The sequence below is a fragment of the Stenella coeruleoalba genome, assembly GCF_951394435.1.
Source record: "Stenella coeruleoalba genome assembly, chromosome: 6".
NCBI lineage: Eukaryota > Metazoa > Chordata > Mammalia > Artiodactyla > Delphinidae > Stenella > Stenella coeruleoalba.
The window spans coordinates 73,381,883-73,406,075 of record NC_137151.1 but is presented as its reverse complement, the minus strand read 5'-3'; the positions used below and the strand labels follow the sequence as shown (position 1 = coordinate 73,406,075).

Here is a 24,193-nt window from a genome sequence, read left to right as displayed (position 1 = left end):
AGGGGTGGGGTAGGGAGTGGGGGAGGAAGATGCAAGAGGGAGGGGATACGGGGATATATGTATAAGTATAGCTGATCCACTTTGTTATATGGCAGAAACTAACACAACAATGTAAAGCAATTATACTCCAATAAAGATGTTTAAAAAAAAAAAAACACCTAAGGAGGGAGCTGTTCTCAGGTTGGGATGCACCAGTTGTGATGGACGGACTTCAGTGGGGTGCTGGGGAAGCCCCTCTGCCATTGAAGCTGACACATGAAAGCTGAGGAGGAGCCCATCAGGCAAAGCTGGGGGGAAAGAGTCCTAAAGAAAGAAAAGAACAAGTGCCAAGGCCCTGAAGTGGGAATAATCCAGGTTTATTTAAAGAACAGCAAGGAGGCCAGTGTGGCTGGTCATCAGTAAATGTTGGTCTTAACAGCTCTCCCTCTAAAATGCCTGAGGTTACTAAACAATTATTATCTAACAGACAGGCTGGGTTCGATTCCAGCTTGTTCACTTATTATAGATGCAAGGATTGAGAGCTGGTCACCTCCCCTCTGGACCATGGCCTCCATATCTGTAAAATGGAAGTAACAATATCTACTGCAAAAGCAGCTGCAAGGCTTTACGTGAGAGGATGATCATCGCAAATGTTTAGGACAATGTATGGCAGACAAAAACAAAAAAATGCTAAACGAATGGTAGGTAGTCTTAAAAGTGCTCTGTGAGGAATTTAAAAACAAAACCAAACAGAAACATCCTAGAAATTTCACTGTGTTTGAATCACATCAGTATAAACAGACTCTACCTTAACTGACCTGATGCTTTTTCAGTTATATGTCATGTCCCAGAAATTCTGCTACTACATGCTATTTTGTCAAGAAAAGCCAATGAATCCCCAACAAAGTCTCTCTGGCCCAAAGGAAGATGAGGAGGGAATGTTTTTCATGGTCTTTTTTCGATCCTTACTCCCCTTACATTTTCTATAGTCTTTGTGATAGCCCATTTCTCTTCCTAGAAATTCCTTCCTCTCTTGACTTGGGGACAAGACGCTCAGTCTTTTGCCTATTTATCTAACTGTTCCTTCTCTACCTCAGATCTCTCCTATTCTTCCTATTCCTCAAAAATGTCATCAGTTCCTACATTTTTACCCATGCCCCTCTTACCCACAAAACCTTCTCAGATGCTTCCCAACCTCCAGAGACACTTGCACCACGAAATCACATTTCTTGGCATGACACTTACCTCATTACACTTCGTGTTATACTAAATTATGTCTTATCTGCCCTATTGGGTAGGCAGGTTCTTAAAAGCACGATCAACAGCTTAATCATCTTTCCTTCTCCCTTACGACCTAACAAAGTCTCTTGAACATAGTCATTGCTATAAGTAAATGAGTAAGCGTATAAAATACTTTTAACAGATTATTAACATTAAAACAGAGCCTTGCAAATTCTGTTGACACGTTTCTTATCTCAAATTAGCTTTTGATTTGTAAGAAGGCATAAGAGACATTGACTATATTTACATTTTACATAATAAGTTTTCCAACTAATGAATATTAATATGTCTAATTTTCAATTAACATGCTAAAAATAATAACAGCTAGCACTTACTATCTGCCCTTTCCAGGAAATATATACGCATCAACTCACTGTATCCTCCCAACAATGCTTTGAGTTAGGTATTAATTTTATATTTCCCTTTTTACAAACGAGTTAACTAGGGCAGAATGACTTATTCAAGGTCACACATCTGCAGGAAGCAAAGTCAGGATTTGAACCCAGACAGCCTTGGCTCCAGTCTGGTCTTGTAATCCTAAACCCTACCTAAATAGTCATTCACCATAAAAATCTAGTTTTACATAAGCATTTTTTAACTCACAACTTTTTATAGAAACTTGTTATTCGTAAGTAATATATTTTCTCTGTAATATAAACAAATATATCTGTATTAATGACACCAGGCTTCTGGCTAAATGTACACGTATACTATGTACTACTGCATATTTCATAATGTCAACTTTGCATTAAATATTACAATGTTTTAAGTTACTTTATCCTACTTCTGAATGCTTAACGGTATTGCCAGTCTAATGTGGCATCTTCTTGACTATCTTAGGAAATTTTTATTTCCATATAGATTTTTCTAGATTCTTATCTATTTTTAAATTCAAAAAAACTAAGATTTTTTCATAAATATGTAACAAAAATCACACTAATGCTACTTTGCATAGGTGTCACATAGGACAACAACAATAAAGTTACAATCTTGTTGAAAAATGACACTTTAATATATGACGTCAGGTTTTTAAAGAGTATACTTAGCCTTAATTAATTTCCTACCACTAGAAAATAATCTTCACTATTACAAAGTCTGCTTAATTCTCGGTTGTTGTTATATTTAAAGCTTTTAGGTAAATAAACCCAAATACAGTGATGGAGAATTCTACTATTAAAATGCAAACTGAACTTCTAATCAACAAAATTCTTAATATGTGATTAGCTACTGCTGGAAGGCCTGATTTCTCAGCATTTAATGTTTTAAAGAAAAATTTTTTCGGTCTTTGCCTGACCAAAAGCAAAAAGTGTTCAAGAGTGCTCAAAAGTAAAATTCCTTTGTCTTAAAAGTAACCTGCCTGAACCAGACATATTTTTGCCCCTTTTAAGAGTGTAAAACCTAAGGTACATACGTTCCACTCCAACAGGCTCACTCTCCAGGTCCTTGAACTTGCTGTTCCCTCTGCCGGGAAAGGATCTGCTCCCAGACTTTTTTCACAACCTGCCCCTTCCCATCATTCAGGCTCAGCTTAAATGTCTTTACCTAGCAAGGTCTTGCCTGGTCAGTCCACCCAAAGAAGCCCACTGCAATGGGCTGAATCATGTTCCCAAAAAAGATATGTTGAAATCCTAACCCCCAATACCTAAGACTGTGACCTTAGATGGAAATAGGGTTGTTGCAATGTAGTTAGTTAAGATGAGGTCATACTGGTGTAGCGGTGGCCCTTGATCCATTATGACTGGTGTCCTTATATAAAGGAGAGACAGAGACAGAGACACAGGGAAGAAGGCCATGTGAAGAAGGAGGCTTAAAAGCTTTAAGTATAAACACAAGCGAAGAAATTCCTGGGGCTGCCAGAAGGTGGAAGAGACAAGGAAGGATCCATCTTGATTTTGGACTTCTGGCCTCCAGCGCTCTGAGAATGTGTCTCTATTGTTTTAAGCCACCCAGTTCATGGTACTGTGTTTTGGCAGCCCTAGGAAAGTAATACTCCCACCACCAACAACAACTGCTGTTGCCCCATCAGTCACTTTTATTGTCCTTATAGTTCTCAATAGAATTTAAAAGAGCAATGTACTTTTACTGACTGTCTCCCTTCATTATCATGTCAGTTCCAGGAGAGCAGGGGCCTTTTCTGACTTCTAAGCACAAATATTTTGTCAAATAAATTAATGATCCTGTTAGAAACATGATAGGATTAGAGAATGTCAGAATGATAATTCATTGCCAATATTCAGAGAAACTATAAACCCTCCCATAATCTAATAACAAAGTCTAATACCAGATCTATCTAGCACTGAGAGAGACTTCATACCATCTTAACTATCATGTACTATCTGGAAAATGAACCTCTGAGCTAAAGAAAAACAGCTTCAGAAAAATGAGCGGTAAGAAGTATTCCTTACTTACTACTTCAAAGATGTGGCTGAAGAAGAATTACTTCAGTACTTCCTGTATGTCATCTTGTGGAAGGGCAGCATGCACAGGTGTCAGAAGGCTGACTGCTAATGGAAGAAGAAAGCAAAAAAATCTTCCGGGGGAAGAAAAAAGTCAGTTGAAAGTCAAAGGAGAAGAATTCTAGGGTTATTTGGTAAAGGAGCAATTCGTGCTGCCCCACAACCGAAGTCCTCTGTATTACAGGCGTGAACAAAAATGGACACTCTTAGTCTAAAGTTACTAGCGTCACTTTAACGGGCTCTGTTGTTGCATTCTCTATGTGCAATTTTTTTTATCTGAAGCATATAAAACATTCTAGAGAGACTTCTATTTTTTTTTAAAGGTTTAAAATTAAGGGGAGGGGGATGTTCATGTTTAATGGAGGTGTCACTTTTGGGAAACACTTCTTTTACTGATGATGTCAGAAAAATGAAGAGTCGCAGAGCAGGGAAGCGTGCTCAGAGGGAAGCAACCAAATGTCCCAGAGAGTGGACATCTAAGGAGCTTGAAAGACAGAAAGGAATGGTAACGAGACCTGGTCCTAAAAAAAAGGAGCCCCCTTCTGCTTGGGAAAGCAAAACATACAAGGAGGCAACCAAAGGAAGTCACACAGTGGAACAGGGGGAATGGAGAAGCCGCAGGGCTGCAGGGAATAGTGACTGCCCAGGGGTTTCAGGAAGAATGAGTTAAGGGGTGGCTGGCATGATGTAAGGGGAAAGAGAGCCCCGGGCGTGGAAAGGGAACTGAGGCTGCGAGGGGACAAAAAGCTGCTGGTGGAGTGGGGGAAGGGCAGCACCCTTGGAAGGAGCCAGAGGTGGACTGACCTTCGTGACTGATGCCTGCTTTCCCCCAAATTGGTCAGAAATTGGGATTTTCTACTTTGATTTCCCACATATAATCAACTAATTTTCAAAGAACCAGACTGCTGACCACTTAAAAAACAAACAAAACTACTGAATGTAATTGTAATTGGTATTTGATTTCCAAGTAACTTCTGAGTTTATAGTGCCACTGGGCAGTTTAGCATTAAATCAGTTGTCACTGGACAAGTCTACAGAAAAAATGTAGTTATTTTGGTTTTCTGGTTATCTGGATTCTAGGTAAATGGGAATTTAAGGTACTGATTAATAACTGCACTTTCATAGGACTTAATAGTTCTCTAAGTGTTTTCACATGCTAATTGGAAATGTGGTCACTCCAACAACCACAGATTTACCCTCAGATGAGGCTCCCGGAGGTTACTGGCCCAGGGTCAGGTGCGTAACGAGAGGAGAAGCTGGGAACAGAACCTGGGTAGCCGTGATACCTGCTCCAGAGCTCTTCCTGTCAAAAACATACTGCTTCTCCAAAGTGCGTATTGTGATAAAAAGCACCACAAGATAGCAGGCTATTTTCAAAGAGGGATATAGTGAAAAAAAAGAAGCTAATGCCTGGCAAGAAGAAGCAGTTTAGCACAATACCATGTTCACATGTATTTAACATATGCTACCGAATCTCTTAAAGAAATATACATGTTCATTCATGTCAGATTAAACCTACCCCTAAAATTCCATTAGGAATTAAGACACATTAGATACACCGATTAAGGATCAAATGCATCCTGAAATTTCAACAGCCCTGGTAAGTTATGGAAAGGGTCTCCTAGATACTGGCACACATGACCCACAGGGCCTGCCAGTGCTTCCTCTTCTGTGATAAAGAGCTTCTCTGACCTCTCCCCATCCACCTCTATCATTCTTTGCTCTTCAAATCATCCCACTTTCACCCCCAAAGCTTCCCATGGTATGCCACTATGAGGCTGCTGCTTATTCCTCCTAGTTTCTAAACAAACTTAAAAAGAACATAGCTACTCCTGTGGTTTATCCACAAGCACCCCAGGGACTGGGTTGCAGGCCATCCCTGGGCAGCCAAATACTGCTCTAGTGTTTCACTCCTCCTATATTCTCTCTCAAGTATGAGTCAGAACAAGACAATTCTCAGATCCCTTGCTTCTGTGAGTGAGGCTGAGGCACTCTGTCAGGGCACCACATATAGCTTGATGTCCCTGAAGAGGTAATTGACCAAATGGGACCTAAAAATCCTAAAGTAATGGAAGAATTATTTACTTTTATCATGTTTATGTAAGCACTTTGTTTCCGAGAAGTTTACTCATTTTGGCTTATGATGAATAGTTTGCGTCTTTATAAAAGCTAAATATGTAAAATGGGCACATTTTAGTATTACAGGTAGTGTGGGTATCCTGACAATGCTTAAGTTTAGAGAATGGAGATCTTCGGAAATCAAAATCCAGGTCACCTTGTCGGTCTGTGCCTTTCACCTACTGACTGCCCATCGGACTTGCCTGAAGCTGGGATGCTGAGAAATCATCAGTGGAAAATCGGGCAAATGCCTTGTCAGGACACTTTGAACAAATGGCTTTACTGGTAATTAACAGGGCTATCAGGCACCCACATAATATATTTCACTTTCTGTATCATTTTAAATTAAAATTAAAAATTTCATCAAGAAAAAAAAGAACATACCTACTATAATATCAGAGCTTCCACAGAGAAAAGGAATATATTATTTACTTGATTCATTTATTAGGATACATACTTAATCCTAACTTCATGTCTAGAGGTTAAAAGAAAGAGACTGATGTAACATTTCCCCACTGTGTAACTGGTGAGTGTCCTTCCTGATTTAAAGTGACCAATTCCAAATGAAGGCCATGTCTATTAACTTTGCATAAATATATATTAATGATGATAATTAAACTATTTTTATTTCTTTTTAGGAAAATTATTTTGCAGTACAATACCTTTCATTGTTACCAAGTTTTTCCTTTTCTTCAGTATAACTCATAACTATTCATATTATTGCTTTTAAAATTCATATCAGCACATACTTCCCAAAGCTATGACCCACTAACCATTCAGTTGTTTCCTCAGCTTTCTCCTTCTTACTATTCTGTAGCTTAGTATTAGATATCCTTTTGTGGGCTCTAGGAGGGCAAAGGCATGATGAAACTATCACTCTATGAGTGTATGCATTTAAGAGCAGAATATATAAATGGTTTCAGAACTAATTAGAAAAATACTCCATGGAATGGATATTTCAAGGGATGAAGGGGATCATCTTAGCTACAAAACAAGGAGGGTGAAAGAGATAGTGTGATTCCCAGAACGGGCAGATTCCTAGACACCATACCAAACCTCAGGGGCAGCAGAGGACCTCAAGACCGTGGCCCATAAAATAACATTTCTCTCTATTTTAGTACTGTAAGCTGCCTCTGTTGGAGTCGGGGTAGCAATTACTACCATCTCGCTCTCTGTGCTCTCCCAGCCTCAGGCTTCTGCCACCACCTTCTTCGATGTCTGTTCTCCCTGAACTGTCATCTGTACCCTGGTCCTAATCAACTCCCTTGAGTCTCCTTTCCAGTAAAACCAGTTAGCTGGGGGCACAGTGGCAAAGGCAGGGCAACTGCAGAGAAGCAATGTGCGCCAACACTGTCCCAAAGGGCAACCGCTTCCAGCTTCCCTCCTCTTTGAACTTTAGCCTGTCAGGGTAGTAATGAGGGTGAGTCTTTATGGCAACTACCACATTCTTTTATCAACACAGAATGGGACCGAAAGTTGCAAAGGAATGCTACTGGTTACAACTACTCAACATTCTTGATCAATACAAGTGATCCTCAAGAAATTTTAAAATTATATTGGTTTGAATACATAATATGTTCAGGTATTTAAGAATTCAAATAGTAGTAAAAGGTGCACTAGATTAGTGTGCTAAATAAGTGTCCTTCCCATTCTCATCCCAAACCCAGCTCTCTTCCCCAGAGCCAGTCACTGTTACCAGTTTATTGGGTCACCTTCAAGAGACAGTCTCCACAGTCACAAGCATAAACATATTTATAAACTCATATTTAACATCAATGGCCACCTACTTCTCTACACCTTGATCTGTTCCCTTCTTACATCTGAAAGATCATGCCACAACAGCAAATATAGAATGATCTCATTCTTTTTAACAGCTGCCTAGTTTCGTTTCTGCTCCTTATTTAACCAGTCCCATATTGATGGATCTTTAGCTCGCTCTAAATCTTTGTCATTACAGACAATGCCATGGTGGATGTCTTGATGCAAACTCATTTTGCGATGTACAAATATATATCTGTGGCAAAATTTCTTAGATTTCCTGGCATGAAAAGGCAGGTGGATTTTTCATTTTGGCCATATTGCCAAATTGCTATCCATAGATGCTGTGCTCCACCAACAATGCATGAGCCTGTCAGTTTCCCCAAAGCCTTGCCACCCCAAGGAATTAACAAACGTTAAGATCTTTGCCAATTTAACAGGTTAAAATAGTTTAAAACTGCATTTCTCTTATAAGTTGAGCATAACTTCATATTTGTAAGTGCCACTAGTAATTCCTTTTCTGTGAACTGTTTGTTCATTTCCTCTGCCCCTTTTTCTGTTAGATTAACAGTCATTTTTTCTCATTGATACATAGGAGTACTTTGGATATTAAGAAGTTACCAGTGGTCTACAACATGTTATAAACAGTTTCTTCCTGGTGTGATGTTTATCTCCTGTCTGTTACACATACTATCTTTTCTTAAATGAAGTTTAATTTATCAATCTTTTATCTTATGCCTTCTGTATTCTTTAAGATGTTTAAAAGGTTTTTTTAAGTGTAGAAATAGACATCTTCTATAATATCTGATCTCCAAAAGCCTTTAGATTCACACTTTTATTTCCTCTGTTGGCCCTTTTTGAAATAAAACTGGAAAACAAGCTGGGATATATCCATCTACTTCCTTCCCTGACCTTCCTGTTCCATCATTCTGAGTTCCTGTGGATTTTGATCTCTTCCTTTCCCTTGCTATCTTCCTGAAGTTTCACATGGATCCTACATTCGCTTGGCCTACCTTGGAGATCACACTCTTTTTATAGTTCTTGCTTCAACTGGAGGTTTACTGAGATCAAAAAGAATTTCATTGATGTCTTTTCATAATCAACATGCCATTCAAATTGTGCTACTTTTTCTATTCTAGGGAAATTATACAACAAAAACTGTTCAGATTGTTGCCTGATGGGGTGCGAATATGCAAAAGCTTGTCTAGCTGCTACAGTCAAACAGAAAGCAAAAATGTTATCTTAATTTAAAATAGAATCAGACTTTCCACTTTATCTATAGAAATGACATGTAACAAAAAAATTTTTTAATTGTAAGGTTCTTTTAGATACTTTATTCTTTAAACTTTAGTAGTTGATCACAGTATGTTACTTGTAGCAACATTGTATTATGTATAAAAAACATTAAGGTAACTTCTTCAAATTTATGGTAAAACTTAAGCACTGGTTTAGGAGCTGTGAAATAAAGCTATTGCTGGAAATTGAGGCCAGGTTTATTTTAGATTTGACTTTTGAAAAAAAGATTCTGAAAATATACTGCTGTGTTCTCCCTTCTACTTCCACACTCTTTTCAAAAGGTGGATAGGTCTGTCTCAAGAGCTACAGTGAGAATTGCCTCAATAAGATGCAAGATAAAAAAATAAAAGTTGATGTTCTATTCCTGACTCAATTCCCTCTACACTTCGATTTTGTCTCATATTAGCTTATGGAAAGAGAATGACAAAGGAAAAGAAGCACAGGATAATTTAATTTTCTCTATCCTTTCCCGTCCATTGAGTTAAAAGACAAAGCTATGGGTATCAAAATAGCAAACATGAAAAAATTTTAAATAATCATATTTGTAGCATTTATTCCTCTCATCATACCCTCAAAAACAAAGCCTTCTCTCTAAAAATCTAAGAAAATTTTAAAAGATATGCTTGACTTCACTTCCTACACCAACCACTCAAAGAGAATGACAGAAAGGAAGCTTAAAATCCACTGCAGAGGTTGCTATTGGTTCATCTTCTTATTCATATACTCATAATTTAGGAAAGAGCTTTATTTCCTGTTACCACCAGAAGAAGTAAATTATTTGACACATTATCTGCTAATGGTGCTAGCACCTCACTGGGCAAGTCTCTGGGCCTCAGTTTTTCCACCTGGGAAATGGGAGAGGTGGGAATTGGAATAAAAGATTTTTTAAAGTCCTTTCACCTCTAACACCTCATGAATCTAATATAAAGGTCATTCAAGCATCAGCACATCAAGCAAATATAAGTATCTCCAGTGTCTGGGTCCTTTCTTCATATATTTTACAAACTGACATCTAGCTTTTCTTGAACAGAAAAATATATAATCCATCATCTCTAAGGAGAAGGTAACTTTTGTGTATTAATCATGAATTCTTTGTACTCAGTCTCATAACACTGGTGAAACATATTAAATGATACTCTGGCAATATTTTACTTAAATGTTTTTTACCTATTTAAACTTATTGTTATGTACTTAAGCTTATTTATTTATTTACTTACTTAAGCTTATTTTCAGAGTGAAGTTACATACTTAATGCTCCCTCTAACCCAGTTATCCCTTAGACAGTCCTGGCTATCAGACTACTTGGAGTTACCTCCTTTCAAGCTCTGCCTTTTGTCAGCTTACTATATAGATTTTCTGAGACACTGGCCCCAGCAGATGGAATTCCCTCACACGGGGTAGTTTTTACTTTCAAGTAACCTGCCAAACCACTGTAAGAAAGAGTCCTTGGACGTTTCTGCTTCCCATAATTCACCACTCTATTAACATAATCCTTTTACAAATATTTAACATTTGCATTATGATGTATTTTAATATAAAAACTACATTCATACATACACAAAGTAAGTGAATACAAACTTTCAAGAAAATGGGTTCATATAACCCACCAGGAAATTCGTCTTGAGACCATCGTGACTCAATATACTCAGTTCCCTGTAATACCCAAGTTGGATCTCTTAATAACCATTCATCTTTGTCTATTTTCTATTTTTCCCTTTAAAAATCAATTCGATACTAAGTCATGGTCCATTCCCAGCAAATCTGAATTCACCTATCCAGATATCTCTTCCCTGACCTCTGTCTTTCTCCTATTTGATAACATGACAAAAGGACTTACCATGAGTAAGTCCTTCTAAAGCTTCTGCTTTTAAAAAGCCAATAAAATAAAACTATATTTAAGCACTCCCAACTCAAGGAGGTCTAAACATAAATCTGGAAAAAGTTTAGAGAACAAAAGAAAAAATAGATACTTCATGCAAATTCTAAAACCAAAGCCAGATCCACCCCACACACGTATACATATTCAACAGTGATTTGTTTTTGGTAGAGTCTGTTTTGGGTAGATCCTTGAGGGCAGACATGTTTATGACCCAGCACCTAATATGGTGTTTGACACATACCAGGTGTTCAATAAACGCCGGCTGAATGAAGAAGAATGACACTCAATGTGCCCATGTCACTGCCACATGAGACCCACAGAAGTGACCGGACAAGGGGTTGGTGATCGAATGGATGGACGTAGAACTGCCTCCAAAGTTCATGGAAACTCAGAACCACTAGAAAAGCAGACTACTAAGTTCAGTAACTGAGATGGACATCATGTCAGTTACCCCTAAAATTAATTTTAGTTCATTTTCTTGATCAAAACTACTAAGTTCACTCTGGATTTCAAATCATATAAACACACATCTCTGCAGGGGATGTAAGGAATGTATAGCTGAAGCAAGGGATGTAGATAATCATCCTTGAATAACAGAGGCTTTATTATTAATAATAATAATAAAAAAGAGAGTCCTTTACTTTCTTATGAGCTTTTTTGATAAATTCTGACTTTATTGGTAAGCAACAAGCTTTTTTCCTGGGGAGGTCTTTTTTTTTTTTTTTTGTATTAAAGATGCTGCCACATTGTCATTCAACTGCTTTTGGAATTACCAGCAATGTGTTCTCCAAATCACTACGCCAAGGGAAGGCAATCCGACACACACGCACACACGCACACACTTATGCTTGTTTGTATTTGATTATTCATGTTTGCTTGTTTCCCTGGCTTGTGTAAATTAGTACAATTTTAGAAAATAATTTGGCAATATCTATCAGTTGCATATTCACACATCCTACACAATCAACAATTCTATACCTTGGTATTTACCCAAGAGAAACACTTGCCCATGTGCCCCAGGAAACATGAATGATCAAAGCATCACTCTTTGCAATCTTCTTAAAAATGAGGAAAAAAAAAAAAGGCCATTGGTAAGAGAGCAGGGAAACATATTGTGTTACAGACAAATGATGGAATATTGTACAGCAGTGTAAGTCAGTGAACTACAGCTGCATACAATACGGACGAATCTTAGTGACATAACGTTGAGTGGGAAAAAAAAAGTCTCAGACATCAACAGATAGTATGAGACCTTTTTTTCAAAATTAAAAACAAACTTTAAAAAGTATTAGAATTATTACTTAACCTTTGAAGTAAAAAAAGAAAAAAAAGTCCTTATTTTGAGAATTCATGTCTTATCCTTCCAAACAAGACAACAAACTCTTGAGGACAGAGGGGCATCTTTTCACTCTTATTTGTATCTCCCACATGCCTAGACCAATGTCCTAAACAGACAGGTGCTCAATAAGTTAAGTATCCACTGAATGATTACTGCATGTTACTTAACCAAGACATTTTAATAAAAATTATACCTTCTCCCTAGTCCAACAGTTTTATGAGTAAAGTCACATAAAACTTTTATCTAGGACTTCCCTGGTGGCATAGTGGTTAAGAATCCATCTGCCTGCCAATGCAGGGGACACGGGTTGGATCCCTGGTCCGGGAGGATCCCACATGCCGCGGAGCAACTAAGCCCATGCACCACAACTACTGAGCCTGCGCTCTAGAGCCCGCGAGCCACAACTACTGAGCCCACGTGCCACAACTACTGAAGCCCGCGTGCCTAGAGCCCGTGCTCTGCATCGAGAGAAGCCACCGCGATGAGAAGCCCGCACATCGCAATGAAGAGTAGCCCCCGCTCGCTGCAACCAGAGAAAGCCCGCGCGCAGCAACGAAGACCCAACGCAGCCAAAAATAATTTTTAAAAACAATTTTATCTACTTAGGCATTAACCTAATTCTACTTCTGCAGTGATGCTACAGATCTCCAAAAATAAATATTTCTTCTTGAAAGGACTTTACCTTTTTTCTTGGAATAAAGTTAACTAACGTAAAGTTAAAGCCAGCTAAGGACAAGAAAACTTAAATATATTAAGTGATCCTGTAAAAGTCTAACAGAATCACATTATATTATAAGCAAGAGACATCTGATAAACCATCATAATTTGAAACTGAGATATCCCAAAAGGAATCCATCCGCTGAATGTAAAATGGAGTTATCAACATGAAAACTGAAAATATGAGCAAACCCTGGATTTTTAGGCTTTCTAAAAGCAAAGATTTTAATTTCAAAATATTGTGTTTCTACTTGGAGAAAAAAAAATAGTTTTAGGGGGAAACACACGAAATCCAGGGGTAAAATAATAATAGGAATAATATTCCACCAATCAGGGCTTTCCTTATAACCCAAGGAGGGCTATGCATATTCTCTGTAGGTGATTATAGCCCGGTTACACTGCAGCTTCCCTTCGACCTTGGGAACCCTGATCACTCTGAGTTACTGTGAGGTCTTCTGTTTCATTTATTATTAGTCTTTGTATCTGCAGTGCTGTAGCATTGGATAGGAATATCAACTTTGTGAGCTCGCAGTACCTAAAACTGTAGAAATGCTTCCAAAAAACAAAAAGGGGAGGAGGGAGGGAGAAAAAATACAACCAAGAGGAAAACAAAGTTAATGATATTGAGCAGGAATATTAAAAATTTTTACCTCTGGAGAAAGACCACATATACTAATCAGCTCTATGATATACAACTATCCATTAGCATGCAATTTTTAAATTTAAGAAAAGATAGTCAAGAAAAATTATTTTGTTATTTGGGGAAAAAAAGCACAGTTTGCTAAAACTAATCCAGCGATTTAAAAATGGAAATTCTTATAGAGAAAAAGCCTACAGGACTTTGCATCCAGGAGGAAGAAATAATCTGGCAACCCAATGGGTTCACTTAGTTTCGTGTCAATTGCTTCACGTCCATTATGTAATGCTTTCCCCAGCTTTAGGTCTCTGTTTAAGCTACCTTCAGGTATATAACAGATTGCCACAAAATCAGTATCTGGTCATAACTTTCAAAAACAGCTTTAAAGATGTCATGCACATGTGTCTGTATACAGCAGAGGCTTTTTTAAAAAATGTGCTGGTGTCATTACTTCTTCCCGGCTTCCTCCCTAGGTCTCCCATCCCCTCCTCGCCCAGCATCCCCGGCCCCACATTTTGCAGGCAGCTCCCGCTGGATGCAGGGGAAGCACGTCTTGACTGCAATGAAAACCCTGTCCCGGTCTGAACCGGAGAAGGCAGGCTCGGCCCTGGCCGGGGGTGTGGACGAAGGCTGCAGGAAAGGCTGCAGGGGCGCCAGCAGCTTGTGGGCAGGGGTGCCCCGAGAGGGCAGTCCGCAGTGCACGCGCACAATAAAACCCAATGCACAACTTCCCCAGCCGCTCCTCTCCGCTCCCCAGCTTCCCTGAAAGGTGAGGCGTAGGCGTTAGCTGGAGAGGGCGCGGGCGCGCCGGTCGGGTTCTCCGCAGACAATTATATCAGTCCCTGTCCCTGTCCCTGCCCCAGCTTCCATCCCAGCAGCCGGGGCGCGGGGCTGGGCGGGGGGGATGCAGGAACTAGAGCCGGGCGGCCGGAATTCCCCACTACGAGGGGGAGGGGAGGGCGGCGAGCGCGGACGGGGACCCAGACGCCCCCTCCCACCTCGGCCGCGGGGAGGGACTGGCACCGCCGCCCCGGGCTCTCTGGCCAGGGGAACCCCCGGAGGGCTCGATGCCTCAGAGGCCCAAGCCGGGCTGCCCGGCCGTGCGTCCCTCAGGGTCCTCGGCCCTCCGGCCGCGCACAATGCCCGCGGGCCGGGGTGCGGGCACCGTCGCGCCGCTCCAGAGGTCCCCTCCGCAGCTAGGACACCTACCTGGAAGACGAGCAGCGGCGCCGCCGACCTTGCGGCGGCAGCGGCGGGAGGCTGCAGACGGCCCCGGCGGTCGGGAGGGCGCGAGGGCCGGCCGGGGAGCGGAGGCGCGGGCGCCGCCTGCGTGGATCCGCGGTCTCCGGCGCCCACAGCTGCGGTGACGGCGGTGCTGCGCCTCCAGTGGTCCGCGGCGCCGCAGCCCCTCCTCTCCCACGGGCGGGGCGCGCTGGAGGGGCGGTGCTCCGGACTCCCCGCCCCCGGCTGCCGCTGGCTGGCTGGCTGGCTGGGCTGGAGTAGAACGGCGGCGGTCGGAGCTCCAGCTGCGTGCGGGACCTGCTGGACACCCTCGCCGCGCTGCCCGGAGAGCCACGGACTGGGCGCGCCGAGCCTCCGAGGCGCGGGGTCTCACTGCCTGGGCTCACTCCCGGCCCGGCCCCCGTGGGAACACCCCTGGTGCCCAGAGATCACAGCTGTGGAGCCCCTGACCGGACATCCCTGGGCCTGAGCGCCGTAGAAACGACCCAGTTCGCCCTAGCTCCAGACGTCGGAGGTGGGCCAGCCCTGGTTCGCACGGGGTGGACCCAGATGGTCTCAGCGCTCGGGGCCTGGAGCGCAGCCGCTCCCAGCACCGTTGGAGAGCGGATTCAGAAGGGAACAGCAGCCCGGCCACCTCCCTGGAGGCGCCGCCCGGCCCCTGTCTCAGGCCGTCGCTCAGGCTGATCAATAAACAAACGGGACTGTGTGTGCCTGCTCCCCGCCGGCCCTGACGCTCCCCAGCAAAAACTTCCCCGGCCCAGAGACACACCTCACTACGACCCTTCCCAGCCTCTTAAACTCTTCTACCCTTAAACCGTTCCCAGCCTATACCCAAGGGCAGATTAATCTAAAGGCAAATTTGCTGGGAAAGACGGGGTAATTTTGCACAGACGTTTCTTCTGTAAAGGGATGATTGGGGAAACGTCGGAAGTATCTCAAGACATTTCTGTCATCACCACCTTCAGGAGAAAAAAATCCAGAGAGCACGGATAGTAACAGGAACTACTAGAGAAACAGCGCTGGAGTGCTTTGTGGGCTCTCTAGGGGTCCAGGTTGGATGAGTCGGGGGGTAGGTGCCCTCAAAATTTGAAGATATTGGTACCCACAGAGGCAACTGTGATGGCATTTCACTGTTCTCTGTAGTGATAAAAACCCTGCTTCGCTATGAAACATAGTCATTCCCACACACAATTTCTCTTGAATCTCCAGTCTCACTTTTTGGATTAGCTACTTCCACCCTCACTAACAACGTTCTCATATCGTCCTGTCATAAAATAATAGATGCTGAACCCTGTGACATGTCACAGTTTCACCTTAACTCCTTCCCTGTGGAGAAAGTCTCCTCAAGGGAACGACTGGGGCTCTGACCTTCACTTGACTATCACCATCTTTTCACCCCTTCCATCTGGGTTCCACTGAGAGAAACTCTACTGAAACTGCTCTCTCTGTCCAAAAAGAAAGAAAAAAAATCCAAATCCCATATACAAGAAAATACGAGTGTGAAAGGAGATGAGAGAGCACACACAGAGTCTTTAACCTAAAGAATTGTTTCTCAAAATTTTTCACTAAACCTCTAATAGCAGAGAACCATAAATTAGTAGAGAGGGGAAAGGAACTATCACAACCTAAATCTCATGCTTTACCTTAAGAATGCTTGTATGCTTTCCCTCTATTCCATAGTATCTCTGTTTTATTATTTTATTTTTGTAATTAATTAACTAATTTGGGGGGGGCGGGGTGTGGCACGCTGCATGGCTTGCGGGATCTTAGTTCCCCGACCAGGGATTGAACCTGGGCCCTCAGCAATGAAAGCGCCGAGTCCTAATCACAAGACTACCAGGGAATTCCCTGTTTTATTATTTTAAAAATAGGTTCTAAAGATCAGGGGGAAGTCTCCTACATGTCTCATTGATTAATGATCATAGAAGATGTGATGGCACTACACCCATCCATTTGAGGAAATGGGTGGAATAAAGTGAGCTGACATGGAACATCAAGGCAGTTTTTCTACTCTGTATATCACAATATTTTGAAAACAGACTGGCGTACATATGTAAAATGAATAACAGGCTTTTCACTGCTTTTTGAGCTATGGCAGGGTTATTGCTCAGAGGTTGCCAGAAAGCAATGTTTTCATTAAGTGTATTCTTGCTGAGAGTTTAGGTCACAAGTCATATGTTGGCTAAAAGGATCTCTGCTTCCTGATTCAGTCCTTCAGTTTGTCTCAGAAATACTTGTTCATAGGCCTTTTCAGTGAAGGAAGATAATGATATTCTTAAATACTACTACTAATGCTATAACTTTATCATATGGAAATAAACTGAGCCTCACAGGAATCATAGCTCTCACCATCAATTCTTTTCATATAACTCTCACACTTCATTTTCATTGCAATTTTTCTATGGGTGCAATTTTAGCTGGGATTTCTTAGGAAGGCTGAAATGCTAATGCTTCGTTGAATGATGCAGTCTCAGGGCATCAAGAGTGAGGAAAAAAGACGTGCAACAGGGAAGAATGGGAAGCAAATGCATGGCAATATATTACCAACCTGGTCTTTGCTTCATGACCCTGAGGAGACGCAGCCAATTGCTTGGCCATGTGCTGTGTCTATGGACAGGCTCTATAGAAAACATGCCCAGCAACAGTCTATTAAAGCGAGGACCAAAGAAGAAATTTACCTGCAAGCTCCCTCCCATCTCGTATCTCCCACTGGTCAAAATTTACCGCACTGGTGGTTAACTCCCCCAACTTCCAGGTTCAGTCATCTGATCCCTCTGGCAAAGAGAAACAAACCCCATACCCTGCAGACATGGTATTGTTCTATAGGCAACTTGGTTATGTTGGAAACTATGTTTTCCAGAATCCCCTTTCTTATATGCTTAAAGGTCTGTATTTGTCTGGGTGGATAAAACTGAGGTTACCTGAGATTTGAGTTTCATTTCAACAAAAATGAAGCAGCAGCCATTAAACTCTGAAGGTCATCATTGGTTAGATGTGGCAAGAGACAAATGTCTGGATGTAAGAGAGTTCTTGTTCTCACTCTTCTCTGCCCTGCGTTCCCCCGGTTGAATAACTGTGACCACAGTCAGGCTAACAGACTCTTCACAGAGTCTCAGAGGTAGTAGTCACAAAGAGCCCACCACCTTCCATAGGCATCTCCACCAGCCCTCCTTGTGGTGCCACAACAGCAGCTGGATGTGCCTAGCTTCCAGATTTCCCTGCAAGCTTGGACTCCTTCGCTTATGTCAGGACTGGCCTCTGATCTTTCAACAACCACTTTTTAGACTCAATTCCCCAGCTCCTCCAGCAAATGTGGAAGTCTAATTCCTTTAATAAGTTCCTTGTTTAACATACTCAGAATGCTTCTCCTTCCCTGACTGAACCTCACTGGCCAGGGGCATAAGCTTGCGGTTGATCTGCTCCAGGAGGCCTGCACTGGGTCAGTCACCTGTAGAGCAATTGAGGCAGGGTAAGCAGCTCAGAGACCAAGAGAAACGTGAGGCCAAGAGAAGCGGAGGAGGTACTGTAGCTGTGTCCTATACAAGCAAGAAAAATATTCATAATTTGCTTAGTATTTTTTCATTAAGAGTCTTCAGGCTTGAAAATATTTTTATTATTACTTAATTATTCACTACTTTATTACTAAATTAACCTACTTTAGTGAATCACTCCCATATTATCAAAATGAACAATGGCTCATTTTACCTTTGTTGAAACATCATTTTGGCTCCTTGCGTGGAAAACAATAAATCAAATCTCAGCTGGAAAATTATAACTACTATCTTTCCCTAGCTACGGAAACATCCTATCCGCGTTTCTCATTTTGTTGTAAAGTTGAGTATAAAGATGAGCATTCCCTTTGTAATTTACTTTTTGTAGAGTAAGGGGTTTTTGTTTGTTTGTTTCTTTGTTTTTGTTTTTTACAAATTTACCATTTTCACAATACCAAAGGAACACAGGGAGAAAATCAAAAGGCAAACTCTTTGAAACAATGAGTCCTTGCAGGAAGGGTACAATACTACCTAGTGCTTCTAGGGTGAGGGGTCTTGATCTATCCTTATCTGCAGCTTGTTTGTCTGTCAGACTTGGTGCTGTTTTTGAATGTGTGCATACATCCCCCCCATAATTCCTACAATGTTTCATAAAAATCACACATATTTTTGAATCTTTTCTTACCAAGAATATTGCCATCAAGAACTCCTGTGTGGGAAAAAAATAAAAAAGAACTCCTGTGTGGAAAATAGTCAATATTTTATAATAACTACGAATGCACAATAACATTTAAAAATTGTGAATCACTCTATTGTACATCTGTAACTTATGTATTATTGTACATCAACTGTACTTCAATTAAAAAAAAATGTGTAAACACCTGACAAATTCAGAAGCCTAACCTCCATGTCCCAAACTCCATTTAGTCCCATGCGCTTATTCCCCACATTGTCATGATCTGCTCAGATGACTTGCTGATCCAGCCCACAGAATATTATCTCCGTTTCAGAGTGAACCTTTCATTCAGAATGCTTATCAGAGTGCCTAAAAGGATTGAGAATTAGGATTTTGTTGAGGTTATAAGTTGTGGAAGTTGAGGTGGTTTGGGTACCTGCTTCGTTCATTTGATTCAATAAATATTTATTGAGCCTTAGGCATTATTGTGTTAGGCATTATTCTGGGTGATTGAAATAGGAGTGAGCAAAACATAGAGTCTGCCCTCGTAAAGCTTACATTCCAGCAGGGGGAGACAGACAATCCACAATAAACCTAACAGGTAAGTAAATTACACGGTATATTAGAAAGTCGTAAGTGATATGAGCACATTAAGTTGAGCACATTAAGATAAATGGAAGTGGGTAGCCAAGCTGCAATACAGTAAGTCCTCTACATACGAACCTTCAAGTGCGAACTTTCCAAGATGCAAAGGTGCTTTCCATCAATGTCAGGCGTGAGTGAAATTGCAGCTTGCCCTCCGTCTCCTATTGCTGATGATCCTTCAGCTCTACCATCTCCCACCTCCTCTCCCTCCTCCAGTCAGTAGGTCTTCTTGCCTGTTCACTGGATGCCAGCCCCTGTATGCCAGCTGTTGTACTGTACTACTGCACTTTTCAAGGTACTGTACTGTAAGATTAAAAATGTTCTCTTTATTTTTTGTGTTTGTTTTTTATGTATTATTTGTGTGAAAAGTATTACAAACCTATTACAGTACAGTACTATATAGCCAACTGTATTATTTGGGTACCTAGGCTAACTTTGTTGGACTTACGAACAAATTGGGCTTACGAACACGCTCTCAGAATGAAACTTGTTTGTGTGTAGGGGACTTACTGTATTAAATAAAGCGGTCAAGCTGGGCCTCGTTGAGCAGATGACATTTGAGGAAAGACTTGAAGGGGATGAGGAAGTTAGTCAAGCAGATGTATGGGGATGGGAGATTCCCATCCCAGTCAGAGAGACCAGTCACTGCAAAACCTTGGGAGTGAGCATGACTGGTGTCTTCCAGGAAGGGCAAAGGAGGCCAGAGTGCCTGGAATAGAATGAGCTTGGAAGGGAGTATGAGGAGAGAGAGGGAATGGGGCCCAAATCATGTACGGTCTGTAGGCCATTGTGAGGACTTTGGTTTTATTCTGAGTGAGATGGGCATCAATCACAGGTCTATGCAGTGGAGTGAAATGATCTGACTTGTTTTAAAAGAGCTACTCTGGCTGCTGTGTTAAGAATAGGCTATAGAGGGTCAAGGGTGGAAGCAGGTAAGAGGCTGGGCCATCGTTCAGGTGTGTGATAAAGCTGGATCAGGCCAGAAGGTAAGCAACTGTTGAATTTAATCTGTGTTTTAAAGGTAGAGCCAACTGGATTTTTGATGTACTCAGCGATAAGTGTTTGCTTGAGTTATGATTGAGACTTATTTCCATTGTACACTCACTTGCTGCTAAGGTTGTGGGAGGGGACATGGGCCTTGCTGCCTCCGGACATCCAGGCATTAGGGTTTCGGATCCTAAGGCCTGAGGGTGACCGTCACCATGCTCATACCATTTGCTGACCAGCAACTCAACCGTGCTCCATTCTCTGGGTTTTTATAAAACACACACAAACACACACACTCAAACACAGGATTAGCCCACATGGAAAAACAGACTCTTTGGGCACAGACACGACCAGCCCCGTAGTTCCACAAAAATTGAAAATGAAGTCTCCCCCAAAAATTGTTGAATAAAATCAGCAAAACCGAATGCACTCTGTGCTTCATAGCCTAGGGCCTAATTTGAAAAACAACTTTCCTGTAAGTGAACTCAGACCCAGAACATACCTTCTCAGCCTACAGGCCCTTTGGGAGGACTAGATCCTTAAAGTGCCCTTGTTATTACTTGAGTCCTCCGTGTACAGGCCTCCCTCCAGAGGGGCTGAGGGAACAAACTCAACTTTCCTGATGGACAAAGATGCTAAGGGAGTTGAAAGCTCTTCAAGGATAATTAGCATAATGATGGATGCTGCTGAACTGGGGCACTTGATATCTTTCTTCCAATTCTCTGAAAGGGTCATTTCTCTCTGTTTATCTCTAGACTTTCTTCTACTACAAAGAATAGGGCATGTAACAAAAGTGTGGTGAGATGATTTAGGTGGTGCCCAGACATGTATTTTAAAGCCATTGAATTACAGAGTTAGTCTTTTCAGATTTTTCTTTCTTTCTTTTCCTTTTTTTTTTTTTTTTTTTTTGGTTTTGATTTACCTCAAGAAGCAAGGCTCAATTTGGTGCTTATATGTTTTTAATATCTCCCTTTAACACTTGAAAATGTCCCATTTTAACAAAGAGCAAGCAGACCCCAGGCTCAGAGCCTTTGATCCTAGTAGGATGGTTCCAGAATTTAATGACATTCTATGTTTGTTGGTTTTCACTACACTTAGTTTTATTTTGTTTCTAGCTTGTGGTATAAATTTGTTTATAAAATGCATTCATTTAAGAATATTTTTTAAAAAAGAGAGTCTATTTAAAAACATACAAGGTAAAAAATACTGTAGATGGTACATAGATATCCCCCTCCCAAAAGTCAGAAAAGTAGTAAGAAAACAACTGAAAATTGAGAAAAAACCAGTAAATTGGAAAGAGAAAAGTCAGAAAGACAGCTTATAAGCTCAACCTTTCCTAGCTGTTTGACTTTGAATGTGTTTCTGAACCTCTGTCTGAGCCCCAGGCTCTTTTTTTTTTTTTTTTTTAATTTCCCAAACCTAGTAAGGTTGTTGTAAGGATTATTACAGTAACATGTTACAAGAGTCTCCTATGTAGACGCCTCGAGACAAATATTACTTGGGTTACCTCTGCTTTCCAAAAATCTTCCTTGGAGATGAAACACGAATGTCATGATTTTCATGAAACTTTTGCTGATCTGTTCCAGATTTGAATATGACTGTAACTCCCACAGACTGCTTCCTGTATTTTTCCTAGATCCTGTTGGACTTGCCTTGTTCCCTGTTTGATTATAAGCTTCAATCTGCTGACAACCACTAGGAGGCCTTGGACTCATCAACACATGGTCTGAGAATCTGTACACACAGAAGGTACCGCCCTAAACAGAATCACCACCTCACACGTAATACGACCTACGCTTTTGCAAATGTACATGGATGCTCTTGTGATTAATAAAGTACAATTCATTTAAAAGTATGACTAAGATCATAGTAGGTTTTAGTTATGATTTTCTTCTCAGGGAATTCTCTTATGAATTAGCCCACTATTTACTTGTTGGTTTGCTTTTAATATTATGAGTCTTTACACTGAAAGTGGCTAGGAAACACTAGATGAAATGGTCCTCAAAAGCATTATAAATAAATAAATAAATAAATAAGCATTCTATTGCTCTTGGCTTATGCTCTCAAAGCTGGTGTCAGGATAGGTTTAGGTTGGTAAGATTCTTAAGATTGTACCATAATATCAAACTAGCTCATGAGATGTAAGTATGTCTTAATGTGATATACAATATAGAAAAGAAGAGCTAGGTACTAGTGTTAGGTGTATGGGCAATACCAAAAGCAGCAGCAGTATGTATTGCTACACAAATTACATGACATTATTTAGATATAACATTTCAAGTTCATTTTCTCATTTTATCACGTGGCCACTTTGTGAAATACACAGGTAAGATTTTCATTTGACATAAGAGGAAGCTGAGGCACTGATTGTGACTTGCCCACCGTCACATAGATTCATGGAAGCTCTAGAACTCTGTTCTCGGCCTCAAGCACCTTCCCATTCCCTGGACAAGGTACATTGCCCTGGAGACCAGGGCAGGTATACAGATGGAGGCCCACACACCATATGTATAAATAATCAAAAGTTGTAAATCAAACAAACAGTTTAATGAAATATTTTCTAGTCTACCTTGACAATTGTTTCTTTGTAATGACCTGGAATGTATTCAGAATATTCAAATTCCTTGTAGTCTAACCGGATGACTTGGCAGTGCAGGAAGATACGCCCAGGCTCACGCCTGTGTCCTACATCTCTTCTCTCCCCGCTTCCAGCTCTCACCCATCCCAGGAGGGTCTTCGTGCTCACACAGGAGGACAATCCAGCCCCCACATCTAAGCTCCATCCATACTTTTCTCAAACAGCTGCCCCTTGGCACCAGGGTCCTTGGTGTAGAAGAGGAGCAAAGGCTCTGGTGGGCATACCAGCTGGGTCCTGCACATCTATGCCTGAAGAAGAGTGCATGGCTGGAGGAGGACCACAAAGGACCTCTGAAGCACAAGGTCCAGAGCTATGGCTCCCTCATCTAACACAAGGACAGTTTTGATCTTTACATATATTTACCTTTTTAACATCAGCATTTCCTGGTGAAAACAATCTGTCAAACCAGTCGCCTCATAGATATGAAACCTCGCAATCGTCTTTATTATTAAGCTCCATTCCATAATCACAGAACTGTAGAAATATTCAAGTCACTGTATATGTCTCAACTTCCAAAACAAACAAACAAAAGCTGTTGTTTTAAATTACTTTGGAGATGTTAATAAACAGTGGTAGTCAAATTCATCAACATAATATACAGAGAGGAAATTGCCAAAAGTAATTCATAAGATCTAGATTTCTTTTTTCTTTTTTCAAAACCTAATTCACAAACTAAACAGATGGAGACCAATGTCCCTAAAGGGATGTGAGCCTTGACAGAGGAAGGCTAAATGTATATAGATGAATGAAAAAATATACCCTACCCTCCGAGCTTTTATTAAAGGGTAGGTCCAGAATTAAGTGTCAAGATGGGGGGGGCGCTGGATCTGTCTCACTGAGACACTTCTTTAGGTGTCCTCATTTGGATTCTCCTAACCTATCCACACCTGACTCCCAGGAATTCTGGCCCAAACACAAAGTTCTTTTCTTTGGTTCCATTTAGCAGAGCTGATACCCACTGACATTTCCAAAGTATGTTCACTAAACAGTAAAGGCAAAGTAAATAACTAGACAAAAATACAAGTAACTTTATGGCTTTATTTCTAAGATGAGG

At 41.1% G+C, this 24,193-nt stretch overlaps 1 protein-coding gene across 12 annotated transcripts in view; it reads right to left on the bottom strand.

Moving 5' to 3' along the window:
* OSBPL6 (oxysterol binding protein like 6) overlaps nucleotides 1-14,806 on the bottom strand; it is a 209,440-nt gene extending 194,634 nt beyond the window's left edge. For 10 of the 12 annotated variants that reach the window (XR_013828658.1, XM_079923836.1, XM_079923841.1 and 7 more), the window contains exon 1: nucleotides 14,670-14,800. The gene's annotated coding sequence lies outside the window, so the exon portion shown is untranslated. Of the gene's footprint in view, nucleotides 1-14,669 lie in introns of all 12 variants that reach the window. The other 2 variants (XM_079923837.1, XM_079923832.1) reach the window with 2 other exon arrangements.
* Between the last annotated feature and the right edge of the window lie 9,387 nt (nucleotides 14,807-24,193).